This window comes from Meles meles, chromosome 9, assembly GCF_922984935.1.
Source record: "Meles meles chromosome 9, mMelMel3.1 paternal haplotype, whole genome shotgun sequence".
NCBI lineage: Eukaryota > Metazoa > Chordata > Mammalia > Carnivora > Mustelidae > Meles > Meles meles.
In genome coordinates this window covers 87,573,866-87,587,492 of record NC_060074.1, presented here as the reverse complement: position 1 = coordinate 87,587,492, position 13,627 = coordinate 87,573,866, and the positions used below count along the sequence as shown (strand labels likewise).

Below are 13,627 nucleotides of genomic sequence, written 5' to 3'. Positions count from 1 at the left end.
TACCACATTAGGTTCCTTACATACATTATACTACAAGGTTTAAGTATTATTTGTCCCATTTTTTAAAATTTAATTTTGGATTTTCCGTGTTCCAAGATTCATTGTTTACAAACCACACCCAGTGCTCCATGCAATACGCGCCCTCCTTAATACCCACCTTAATACACCACCACCAGGCTCACCCAACCCCTTACGAGGCAAGAAAACTGAGGCTCTGAAAAATTAAGCTATTTCTCCCAAATCTTATGGCTAATAAATGACAACGCTGAAAGTAAATACATTAGGCTATACATGGATCTGTATTGATAGGCTTGATAATTACCCACTGGGGGTCTGTATATCTCTTGATTAGCTATCATTTTAAAGAAAATCCAACACTAACACCTACAAAGTGTAAGTAGAATTACGTAATGAAGAATTTCTCTAACTTTTCCATCAGAGACACCAGCTAGAAAGCTTAGATGGTTGGTATTTTGAACTGGCCCAAATTAATCCATCATGTCCACTTTCTTCTTAATTAATGCTTAACACAGGCAGTTGCTACCCTGCTTGACAACTAAAAAGAGGGCTAATAACCATAATTGCCTTTGAAGTCCCCAGAGCCGCTGCCTTAAGATTTTAAACATTGGTTGGTATTAAGAAATTCTCACTGAACGCAATAGGAAGAGGAAGGTTTAAGAACCTTCTGATTGCCAACCGTCTTTCTTTCTAAGCCAAGGAGAGCCACTTAAATGTACAGTCACTAACAAGCAAAGCTTAATTATTTATTTTGGTTTTTTGTGTTTTCTTGAGTTGTCTTATTTTTAGATAGCTTGTAAAAGCAAGTGGGGGTTAGGATATATATATATATATATATATATATATATATATATATATATTTTTTTTTTTTTTTTTAAAGACAGAAATTACAAGTAGGCGGAGAGGCAGGCAGAGAGAGAGAGGAGGAAGCAGGCTCCCTGCTGAGCAGAGAGCCCGATGCGGGGCTCGATCCCAGAACCCTGGGATCATGACCTGAGCCGAAGGCAGAGGCTTTAACCCACTGAGCCACCCAGGTGCCCCGGGGTTAGGTTATATTTTAAAATAAAGTAAAATAGAAACTTACGAGCTTATAATTGCTTATATTTATAAAAAGGGAAGGCAAAGACATAAGAAAGGCAGTCCATAGAAAAGAGCATATAGTTACATACAAGTGACATGCAGGCAAAATGATTTTGTCAGAGAATCCAGTACATAAAGAAAGTCAGTCACAGAACCGACTCAACAAGAGGTATTCAAATCAGTCGAGACGTGACACTCATTCACAGCTGGAAAAGCCATCAATGAGCCAAAGCCATGCCAGAACCCAGAAGAGGATGGATCAATACAGTAGACAGGAATACCACATTCCTCCTTCTGCCCTCAGCCCTGGAAGGCATCAAGGAGACACAAAACTTTGATCCATCTAGAGTATGTCTGAGGTATGAATACTATGCTGTAATCTGGAGGTCGGAGAATCGAAAGCCACCGTTTACATCATGTCCTGTGTTATAGGAAACAGAAAAACCAGGCACTGAGGAGCCACAGATTCAAGGATCTGAAGACTGTGACTACAGTGGTTGGAAATCTCACCTTGTAAAATAAATTTAAAGTTGCATTCTGAGAGGAAAGTACTGATGTGGCCTGAGTCAAGAAGTAAAGTATGCAAGAAGTGGATCTGAAAAAAATTTGAAATTTCCAGGTAGGACTAGACTAATAAGTGCATTTGTGTGGGTTTTGTTTTCGTTCGGTTTTGAGTTCATTCCTTTTCAAATTTCTCATGACAATTCTCAACAATCCCACTGTCAGTCTTTCCAATTGGAAAATAAACCTGAATCTGCTTTTCTTGGTGTTTGAGACTGTTTTCTTTCTATTTGCCTTCAGTGGCAAGAGAACAATATTGCTAATTAATTAAATCACCCCTTATCTTTGCTTTTAAATTATTTCAAATTCTTTCAGTATTTATTCTCAAGCTTGTTATCCATTTTTATCAGTGTCTTCTAGGTGCTATCAAATTTGCCACATTAGTTTCAAATTACAGAATTCAATACTAAACACTCGGGATCCACCCAGAAATGTCATCACCTAAAATGGTTTTCAACAACTCACTTAACCTTTTCCTACCTCTGTATTCTCGGATGTAAAATAACAGCAGTTTGATTAGAAGAGCTCTGAAGTCCTAACTATGTTAATATCTGTCATGTCATCTCAATGTCAGGTATTAATCTAAAAATACTGATTAATAAGAAAAAAGGAGGTATCACAGAAGACTAAAATATCAGGTAAATAATAAAAAATTTGTACCTACCACCCAGTGGACAGTATCTATGTGATTATAGTCAAGTCACTCAAACTTCTTTGTTGCTTTACCAATAAACTAAAGATAACACATCACCTTTTACATGGAAGGAAGGAGCTGTATGATTTTTTACTGTCCTAGTTCCAGAAATAATGACTATATTATGCCTTACTGCATCATATGACAGCACCAGGCAGTCCTTTATTTAGTAAAAATTTAGTGAACACCTAGCAAGTAACAGGCACCCAAAGACACAGTGAATTCAAGGATGGTGGTGTAATGGGCTGCAGTGGGATGGTGGTGTATCAAAAAAGATACATTCAAGTCCTAACCCCTGGTACCTATAAATATGACCTTATTTGTATAGTCTCTGGTGATGTAATCAGGTTATGATAGGTCACACTAGATTAGTGTGGGCTCCATACCCAGTGACTTCTGTCCTTATAAAAAGAGGAAAGGAACAGAGAGATACAAACAGAGAAGAAGGTCATGTGCCCAGAGTCAGAGACTACAGTGATGCAGCAACACACCATGAAACGCCAAGGACTGCAGGGAGCCACCAGGAGGTAGACAAAGGCAAGAAAGGATTCTTCCCTTGAGCCCTTAGAGGAAGCACATTCTTACCAACACTTGATTTTGGACTTCCAGCAACCAGAATTGTGAGCGAATAAATTCTGCTGTTGCACAGGCCTTGGGAAACTAATACAGAGAGTCACATTGGTGCAATAAGAGATAGCCAAGCAAATTAAAAAGTTATTAAAAGAATTCCTGAAAACATGTTGTTTTAGTGAAACCAAAAGACTGGTGACACCTAATATTTTTAAAATTTAAGCTTTCATGACACTGAAAAGTAATGCCTTTGAATGAGATAAACTACAGGCTACTATTTTAACCAACTCTACCAATTTGTTTTTGAAAACAGAGAAACCATTTGGCTTCTGAACATGTCAGTTTCCTTTTCTAGCAAGTAAGGTTTGACATACTAATGTCAAATGTATAAGTAGAATTATGAAAAGTGCAAAGAAAATTAATGATATTATGCTGGGTAACTGTAATAACTGTACCTAGGTAGGTAGATAGACAGATAGATATATAGATGATTTAGAGATCAGTAAAGATATGAATAAGGACTGAGAGTTATAAACCTCATGATACTGCAAGGAATTTTTACATCTTGTTTCTGTCCCATCCACAGACCAACTATTAAAAAAAAATAATAATAATCTGAATATTTAAGTCACTCAATTAGTGAAAAAAAAGTGTAAGATCGCAACATTCCTTAAAAAAATTGTGCTCTGATTAAAAATTAAGATTACTAATATAAAACAGCAATCTGTCCAATTAGTGTTTTCTTTAATTAGCAAGAATATTTAACCTCTTCAATAAGCTTGTATGTGGACAGAATGTTTCATACTACTATAATTATCCCTTAAAAGTAACAAAACAAAAGGAAAGGAAATACCCAGCAAGTGAAACAAATCTAACAGAATTACTGAGTTATATTTATATTTATAATCTTGAACTGGTGAAGAAAAATTATAATAGATAATACTATTATTCGTACTAAGTCCAGATAGTACACTTTAGACCAGCACTCTCAACTCTGGTTGCATACTAGAAAGACTTAAAAGGTATTTAAGTATAAAGGTCGATGCCCAGGGCCCAAGTATAGGCAGGGCTGCCCCCTGCAGCAGCACAGGCTTTCTTCTGCACAACGCCACAGAGCATCATTTCTATAATGCAATGCAACCTATAAGATACAGAAGAAAACTAAGTGAATACAAAGCATTAAAGACACTAAATGAGCCACTAAATCAACAGTGATTTATCATTCCTCAAATAAGAAGCATCATACTTCAGCTCTGTGAACACAAGGTAGCTATTATTGGGGAACCATTCATACACAGCATCATGAGCATGCTCTGGACTCAGGGAGAGTGCCTTCCCTTTTCTTTATGATATAATATGGTCATATTTATGGGAAATATCATATTTTAAGGTTAGAAGTATTTAATGATATTAAGGAATTACTTAGGATTTTTATCAGGGTAATAATGGTATTGCAGTGTTTTATTTTTTAAGAAAGGTTATCTTTTAGAAGTACCCAGTGAAATACATAGAGCTACAAATGAAATGTATACAATCTACTTCAATATAATCTGGATCGGGAAAGAACTAGGCAGAGTTTAAATAGAACAAGATTTAGGCATTTATGCATAATTGTTAAAAGGTTAAAAATATCATCATCTATTCCCTCTATTTGTGTATGCGTTTAAATTATTCTGTAATGTGGCCATTCATTCATTCCCGTCAATCATAAGAAACATAGTGTGCCAATGGTAAGCAAGTTATCTTGAACAAAATAGAGAATATACTTAAGATGGATAGAACCCTCCCAAGGAAAGGGCCAGGTGGTCATTCTTTAATGATGTAAATAAGAATTTATTTGTTAGAAAAATAACTAGCAGTGACTGAAATCTTTTGATAATTGAATTAAGGTGATCCCAAGGTACTATTACTCATGAAAACTGCTGGGGGGATGGCTGAAGCAAAGGAAATCAAAACTCACCTTTTATAACAGACTAAACATAACATGGGTAGAATCATATCTAGAAAGTATGCATTCCAGGGACTTCATCTTAGCTGAAATAATTCAGTAAGTCACTAATAATCACTGGATGCCAGGCTTTCTGAAGACCAAGAAACAGGGGCAGAAGTTATCTCAAATACAGTGAAGTTTCCTGTAAGAACTGAGACAAGAACTGGGAAGCTGTCTAGAGGAGGTCTGGAAACCAGCTGTTCTCTGTACACCTCCTTCACACAGGATACAGGCTATCTTTCTCATGGCATCTCCTCCCTCTCGGCACCTGTTTCGTTTGCCCTTATCTATTTTTGCTTCCTAATAGTTTCTGCTCTCTTATAACGTCAGCTGACCTATGACCCATTAGGGACTCTCCAGGTCCTGCCTCAGGAGCCTTAGCCTGCAAATCCTACCACTGACTGACCCAGTTTATTGTTATTTCTTCATTCAAATCCCCAAGAAAAGAATCCAACTGGCTTAAGTGATTTTTTGCTCAGAAGACCATGTCACGGCTTACATGCCTAGCTGTGATGTGGCTGTTTCTGGGTAACAAGCCATCTCATCCGCAATCAGCTGTAGCTATGAGGACCGGGTCATATCCAACACATGGTTGCTTAAGAGCATCTTCTTTAGCACCACCATGTCAGAAGAAGCATGCTGACTGGTGTCTAATTCAAACTGGGGATGTGAGGACAGCAGGATGGTGAAGTAGAATAGTGTATCCAAGGTACTAGAAACAGATGAAGAGAAATTTACGAGGGAAAGTTAAATTGGAAGAGAAGGCATTCCATGGTATCTTGCCCTATGTGGAAAGTGTATCCTCTACAGAAGAAAGGAATTCATGGTTATGTATATATGACTGAGAACCCGAGTTGTATACCAACAGGTGATGGTTCTTATCAGGGGAAGGCAGCAAAGGCTACCAGCACAAGACCTGTCAGAGGAGAAGTGATGGTGAGTAGCAGTTCTGGGCTTGAGCTACTGAGTCACAGAGGACTAGGTTGGACCTCATTTCTACCACTTAGTTGCTTAGCATTTGGAAAATAATTAAACCTCTTGGCCTCAGTTTCCTTATCTATTAAATGGGGGTAAATAGATGATCATAAAAGCAAAAAAGAGAGATATACAGTATATTGAATTGAAATGCAAGCGATTTAGGCCTTTCTTTGATAAGAAAAGATATTAGTAGAGAGGAGGGGACAAGAGGATGGTCAAATTGATGACATTTCCAAGAAACAGACAATGACAAAGTTTTTAGTGATGTGAAGGAACACAGTAAATAAATGGAAAACAAGGGATGAATTGGGAGGGTACCCTAATATGGCATGGTTGAAAATTCTCAAAAGGGCTACAAAGGTCAAGCAATACTCTCTGAAAAGATACAGTGATATACTCTTCCTACAAAGCAGACCATGTAAATTGGAATCACTGCCAACAGGTGAACCTCCAGGGCACATAAGTTATTACTATTCCTCTACTGTTCTCTTCTTTCATCATAATCTGTACACTTCTAAAAGAGTCCTGGGTTTAATACCTCATAGAGAGTTCGTGTCTCACGAAACCAATTTCTCTCAGTGCGTTTGTACTCTCGAAAGTTTTTCTGCCAGTGAACTAACAACTGGTAACCATTTTGTATATATTGCCATCGTGCCATAGAGAAAGAAAAGTCTCAGTATTTCCATCTTGTAGCTCCTGTTTATCACTTCAAATTCTACCTGATGTGCTTTAAACTCATTGAACTCCTATCTTCTGCTACTTGAAAAAAAAATCCACAACAGAAGAGTGAAAACCACTAAAATAGCTACTTTGTTCACTGTGCTGGAAAGTTAATTACATAAGAAGAGATCTGTAATTATACAAAAGTAAACCATAATATACATGCAAACATTTTTTTAAAAAGTATTGAGCAGGAACCATACACAGGGCACTGCAATGGGTAAAACAAGAAAACAGAGAAGAAAAGAAAATAGGGAGTGTATAAACTTGTAAAATATGTAAATCGTCTGCTAAATAGTAAAATCAGCTAGCCTTGTTCTTCTATGTATCTCTGAACTGTAAGTAAATAAGACTGAAATATTGCATATAGCAAAAAGTATAGGCCTTATAAGTTTTATTGACATTCCTTAGTATCTTCATTATTTATTCATTAATCCAACAAATATTTGCAGAACACTAAGAATTAGACCTTGGGAATAGTTGTGAAAAAGACAAAGCCTCTGCCCTCAGGGAACTCAGAAATAGTAACAAAATATTTCCTGGGCAAATTTATGATGATATTTGTTTCTAAAAGTTCAAGAAAAGGACAATATTAAATATCATAAGACACCAAAGTAACCCTAAAATATACTTTGGATATTTGCTTTTGAATTTCACTTGCTCAAAAACCCACAAGTTCATTATCTGTTACTTTATAGATTTTTCTCTTTTCCCACTCACCCATTCACAGACTGGCCATTTCCACACCATTCCTAACACTGTCCAAGTAGAATGGAATCGGTGATACTGTCTAGCAGTGACAAAATCTAAAGCATTATTAATAGCTATTAAGAATTGTTTGTTATCAGGGCACCTGGGTGGCTCAGTGGGTTAAAGCCTCTGCCTTTGACTCAGGTCATGATCTCAGGGTCCTGGGATCGAGCCCCACATCAGGCTCTCTGCTCAGCCGGGAGACTGCTTCCCCCTCTCTCTGTCTGCCTCTCTGCCTACTTGTGATCTCTCTCTCTCTCTCTCTCTGTCAAAAAAATAAATAAAATCTTTAAAAAAAAAAAAAAAAAGAAGAATTGTTTGTTATTTAGTGAGCCACTCTGGTGAAATGTTGGAAGTGAAGGGCAAAGAAATGGGTGGAAAGAGGACTTCAAATGATCCGGAAGGAGGGAACTGAAAAGCAGGCTCGAGAGTAGGTGGGAGTGTTTATCTGAGATTTACTCCTTTATTAGGTGTAAGCAGCAATTTAAATAGAACGCCTAAACAAAATGAGTTGAATGAGTAAGCTAGACGTCACTCTTTGCAACAGGCCAGTCAAATGCTTCTCCGACTCTCCTGAAGCACATATTACCTTCATCCCCAATTCTCAAGGCTAAAAATGCGTTCAGAGATGTTTGAAAGAAATAAGAAGGAAGCTTATTTCTGCAGGAAAAAAATGCAAAACTAATATTCATGAGGTCTCAAAAATTTTATCTATTAATACAAAGCCTTTGACATATTTAAGTTTTAAAGATATTTTCAAGCCAAATGATCTCTACTAATATGGTAGCCAGTGACACAGCTGACCATTCTATTGTGAATAAGAAAAGAAGTTTTTATTATGTTTCCTAACATTCATATCAACTTCAAGAAAATATATTAGAACATTTATTTCCACTTATCTAAATTTTTGGCAGTTATGATGTTCAGCTGTTATTTTTTATTAAAAATAAAAAAAATTATTAAAATGTAAAAATTCTGCTTGTTTTGATATTCACATAATTCTTTTCCTGGGGTTTAAACAAATAGATGAAGCCATATATGTGAAATAACTACTTTGTGTTAGAAAGTCACAATCATTTTATCACTGGGATAGGAAATGCCACTGTTCCATAGCAAAACACCAAGGGTTATCACAACTCTAGATCCAGGAGACAACAGTATAACTTGTTTTCTCTTTAAGAACACTTTAGTCATTACTCGGTAAGGATGCAACTGAACCACCTTCCATTTTGCCTTTTTCATAAACAAGCATTCTTTCAATATACTTTCAAATCAAGAATTTGAATGACTCCTACAGAATAGGAGTCATTACACAAATGTTAGTTGAAGAAAATGAATAAATAGTGAATTATAAACTCACTTTTCCAATTACAAAAATACAAATCTGACCACTACTTTAATTATCACTACTCACTAAAATATTTCTTTGATTGTTGTTATTTAGCTATAACTCAAAATTGATACCAGAACTGCAAGAAACTGGAGCCTAAAAATCTACAAAAAATACCTCCTCTACAATTTCTTTCCACTCTCTCACTATAAACCACCTGATGGAAGAACAAATGTAGCAGCAAACTGTGGCTTTGGGCCAGATACTCTTCAAACATTATATTTTTATTAAAGAACTAATTGGGGGGGCAGAAAAAAATTAATTTGGGACACCTAGGTGGCTCAGTCCATTAAGCATTTGCCTTCAGCTCAGGTCATGATCCCAGGGTCCTGGGGTCCAGTCCCACATCAGGCTCCCTGCTCAGCAGGGAGTTTGTTTCTCCCCCTGCTTGTGCTCTCTGTCTTGCTCTCTGACAAATAAATAAAATCTTAAATATATATATATATATATATTTATATATATATACACATATATATATATATATATATATGTGTGTGTGTGTGTGTCATCTCTCTTTACTTATATTTTAAAGCAGATAAATTTGTCATCTCTCTTACTTATATTTTAATACTCATCATTTTGTAGACAATGAGTGATTTGCCCTTATGCAAGTGAGCGGCTGAACTAGGTCTTGAAGTTGACTCCCCCGACTTTTGTCCAGTTCTCTTTCCCTCTGTCAGAGCGACTCGGTAACACTGTCTAAATGGGTACAAAAGAGAAAATGAAAACCCATCATATGTTCCTAGGAATGCCCAAACATTGAAGGAATTCACATTGTGGCCTAATATTTGTGTCAGAATGAGTCAATATAAATGTGCCTAATCTGTGGTTTGGAGCTGCAAACAAACACCACAGCCGTCAGTAACGTAAAGTAAGTGGGAGAACAACTAACAGTCCACGGCAATGAAAACCAGAAGTCACTCTCGGTTAGGTGTGCTTCTCAGCTGAAAAAATATTGTATGACAAAATGAAAAGTAAAACAGAAATGGAGATGAATGTTGATGAGTACAAACTAAATATTCTAAATTGTAAATATGGAAATACTGATTCAAATGGCACCTTTTCATTATACTCTATTAGAAGGAAGATTTCAGGTGACTCACATAGATAAACTTGGAGAGAAGGGATTTCCCCATCGCCCCCTACATTTTAAAAAGTAAAAAAAGAAAAGAAAAGAAAAAAAAAACCAGAATACAATATATTACTTTAGAGATTACCTACAATTTTCCTAACATCTGAAACATCAAGTTTATAACTATTTAGGTCCATCAAAAACTTAAATCCTTAAGTAACAGAAGTATTAACTTCTTTGCTATAACACAGAAGAGGTCATAATAGAATGTAAATACCTGAATTCTCCAAGTTTTGACATCATCAATAACTTAAGGGTTTCTCATCAAAAAATGACATTATCCAGTGACATCCTAAAACGAAATAGCTGAGAAACATTGATAATGTAAATTCCTTAGTTTCTGGGGCCAGAGAGGCTGAAGGATGCAACAGCAAAAATGAAGAGCCTATTCATTAAAAGTTTCTTTTTCAGTAATTTTCTAAAAGGCTGGTCTTCACCACAGCTCCTCTCAGCTTCAGACATCTAATTACAAACTGCATTTTTAATAATGGTTAATACATGTAAAACATATGCATGCTGCACATATTAAAAAAACAAAAGTTTTCTGGAAGCTTTTTTCCAGGGGAAAAAAATAAAGAAAACTCAGCACTGCTCAAGTGGATCACTACCATCTGCCAGCATTTTATCTAAAATAAAAGTGATTGAAAAAATACAAGTATTAAGATCAGGTTTCCAAAGCTCAAATGTTTTCCAGGTAGCTCGATTCTAAAACTGCCACTATTCCTACTTCTTGTGTAGATGTCTACGTATGTGACATCTTTGTTCTCCCATTTCTAAATACCAAAGTCAGACAATGAAAATAATTACTTACATAAACACTACTTACCTAATAAACATTACTCAAATTTCAGAGCAAACATGACCTCAATTCTGAACTTCTGTTTCCCTTAGTTTTCTTATAGTTTTCAAAAAATAGTGCAAATAAAATAGGACTATCATTAAATATCTTTGGACACCTGGCACAAATAAGAATACTTTTATTAAAATGATTATGTAGCTCTACTAATCGCTCCTTATGAACTCCCGAGTTACAGTCTCTTCATTTGTACCAATTGCCAAGTGTCAAGGACTCCTAAACCTTCACAGCAATGGCACTAAGCTACTGCTTGGTTTCTTGGCAACAGTCCTCTTATAAAATGTTATGTATAGAAAAACATTTTTCTCAATAAAAGTGAGGTGATGTTTTTCTGTTTTAAAGTTACAAATTCCCTTTGAGAAAATTGAAGAAACTCAGCAAGATTACAAAATGAAAGCTAAGAATCACTACATCTGAATGAAAAACCCAAAATAAAAATGCTACACACACACACACACATAGATACATAAATAATAAATGTCTTTAATATAATCAGATTTCATGACATTTTTTTTCACTGTATTTAAAAGCTTATGATGAAGGGGAAAAAGTGACAAAAACTAGCTCACATTCTTCCCCACTTCCATTTTCTGAAAATCTTGGAGCCCATCAATACAGTTTGTATTACAAATAAATATCTTCTCAATCTTGGATACACAGAAAAACTGTGGGTTAAAAATCCCCTATAGTTCAGATCTACTACTGTACTAAAAGACAGGTTTACTAAGTGTGGGGGATTTCCCTAGAAACATTTTAGTTTATGACTGCTTTAGAAAAGTTGACTCAAGTGAACATTGTCCAAATACTACTAAAAAAATAAATAAAAACCTGAAAGAAGGAGAGAAAGAAACAGAACTATAGCCAAGAGATGAAATTTAGTTCCTAAAGCATACTGCCTTATTCACATTTTTATTATTTGTGCCTGGCACACAGGATATATTCTTCAAATGCATGTGTTACCAGTTCAGACCACTGAGAAAGAGGCTGGCTTTTCTGAACTGGATACTAAGTAGAAGAGCAACCACAATTTACTCATTCATTCTCATCCTGAGATCTAGTATAGTCTAAGAATGCTACAGAAGCACTTAATACCTGATTCTAGTCCAGGAGAGAAGGGAGATATGTTTGAAAAGTTGATACCAGGTAATCAATCATTTCCTGATTATTAGTGATTATATGAGATATACACACACATGCACATATATGTATATGTCATATATATTATATATGCATAGTATTTTATTTTAATAGAAAAAAAGCAGTATTATATTACATTTTTAAAGAAAAGGAAGTTTTGCTATTTTTAAGTACATGGAATAACTTAAAATGCTGCCAAAATAAACTGACTGATCCAATTTAATGGGCTAATAGGAATGATTTACAATTTGCAAAGCTATTTTAAAAATAATTATAACCACCAAAGTAGTTTAACTATGATCTCTTAGACTAAATTAATTTGTATCTCAAGTTCTTTTCTCACGGACAAGACAAAGACAAATTTCAGCTCAGATCCTAGACAAATTTTCTAACTAGTGAAATGCAAACAACACAAATTCTTAAATTTTTAAAATTTTTAATTAAAGTATAGTTGACATATAATATTTGTTTCAGGTGTACAACACAGTAATTCAATGATTAGATATATTATAAGATGCTCACGGCAGTAAGTCTATTACATTATTATTGACTATATTCCCTATGCCGTACTTTTCATTCCTGTGACTTACTTATTTCATAACTGGAAGTTTTGACCTCTTAATCCCTTTATCCATTTCAAAACAAATTTCATTCATATTGCTAGGTCCTTTACTACTTTCCATTCCTATTATCATTGTTCTTTTTCAGAAACTATTTCTCCGTTAGATTTTAGGATCCATTGACCCTTTCTACCCTCATCCATGGTCTCCATTACTACCGTGCTGTAATAATTGTTCTCTGCGCAGTTTACCTTACCTCATTCCCATGTATGACTGTAGAACTCACCATGTTTTTTGCCTACAAAACATTGTTTTTCCCTCTTCAAATAACAGCAATATAATTTCCCTTTTGCTCTCTGGTACTCAATTCATATGGTTTGAATTGGGTTGACCCCATTTTGGCCAATCACAATATTAGGGGCTTCTTGCCAAATTCACAGCTCAGAGATCACGTGATTTTTTTTTTTTTTTTTTAAAAGAAAGTCATTTCAGTCAATCTGGGACTTTAGTTAGAACTGCTGAGAGAGGTACTCTCTTTCAAAAAGGGTAACTAAACTGGTACAATATAAACTTAGCTCTGGGGGAGATCCATATGGAGACAGGCTGCTCCAGAATACAGTCAAACCAGACGAAAGTAGAGACAAGAAGATAAAAATGTCTAATGATATCACTGACTACTGGATCCAGCCGCGCCTAGAGTCAACCACTCTGGAAATTTCAGTTATATGGTGGCCCAAATACATTTTCCTTTATGTTTAAGTGATTCTGAATTGGGTTTCTATCATGTACAATAAATAAAGTTCTATTATGTACAATAAATAAAGTTCTGCAATAAATAAAGATACTCATAGTCTAAAGTACCAGCTTCTCAAATTATTAGCCATGAATTCACAGGTGTACACAAATTAGATGAAATCTGCCTTATCATCCCAAACTGACGTCCCACAACTCCTCCTACCTCAGAATGTGTTCATACTAAACCAAGATTTTGGAGATTACATTTTCCAACTTTCCCTGCATTAGTACCTTTGTTCACAATACTTCCTTTTCCTACAGCACTTTTATATTTCATCTCCATCTATCAAAATCTGTAACATCCTCTTCGTTGTACCTCAGAATTGCTGAATGAGAAATAAGCCCTCTCCTCTGTCCTTCCGTGGTAACTGCTGCCCTCACTGCAGTACTAACTAT

General features: G+C 35.6%; 1 protein-coding gene across 13 annotated transcripts in view; it reads right to left on the bottom strand.

Moving 5' to 3' along the window:
• GTDC1 (glycosyltransferase like domain containing 1) overlaps nt 1–13,627 on the bottom strand; it is a 395,678-nt gene that overhangs the window by 241,168 nt on the left and 140,883 nt on the right. Inside the window, exon 1 of one of the 13 annotated variants that reach the window (XM_046018875.1) lies at nt 13,548–13,582. The exons of the other annotated variants lie outside the window; for them this stretch is intronic. The gene's annotated coding sequence lies outside the window, so the exon portion shown is untranslated. Of the gene's footprint in view, nt 1–13,547; nt 13,583–13,627 lie in introns of those variants that run through there. 13 annotated transcript variants of the gene reach the window in all.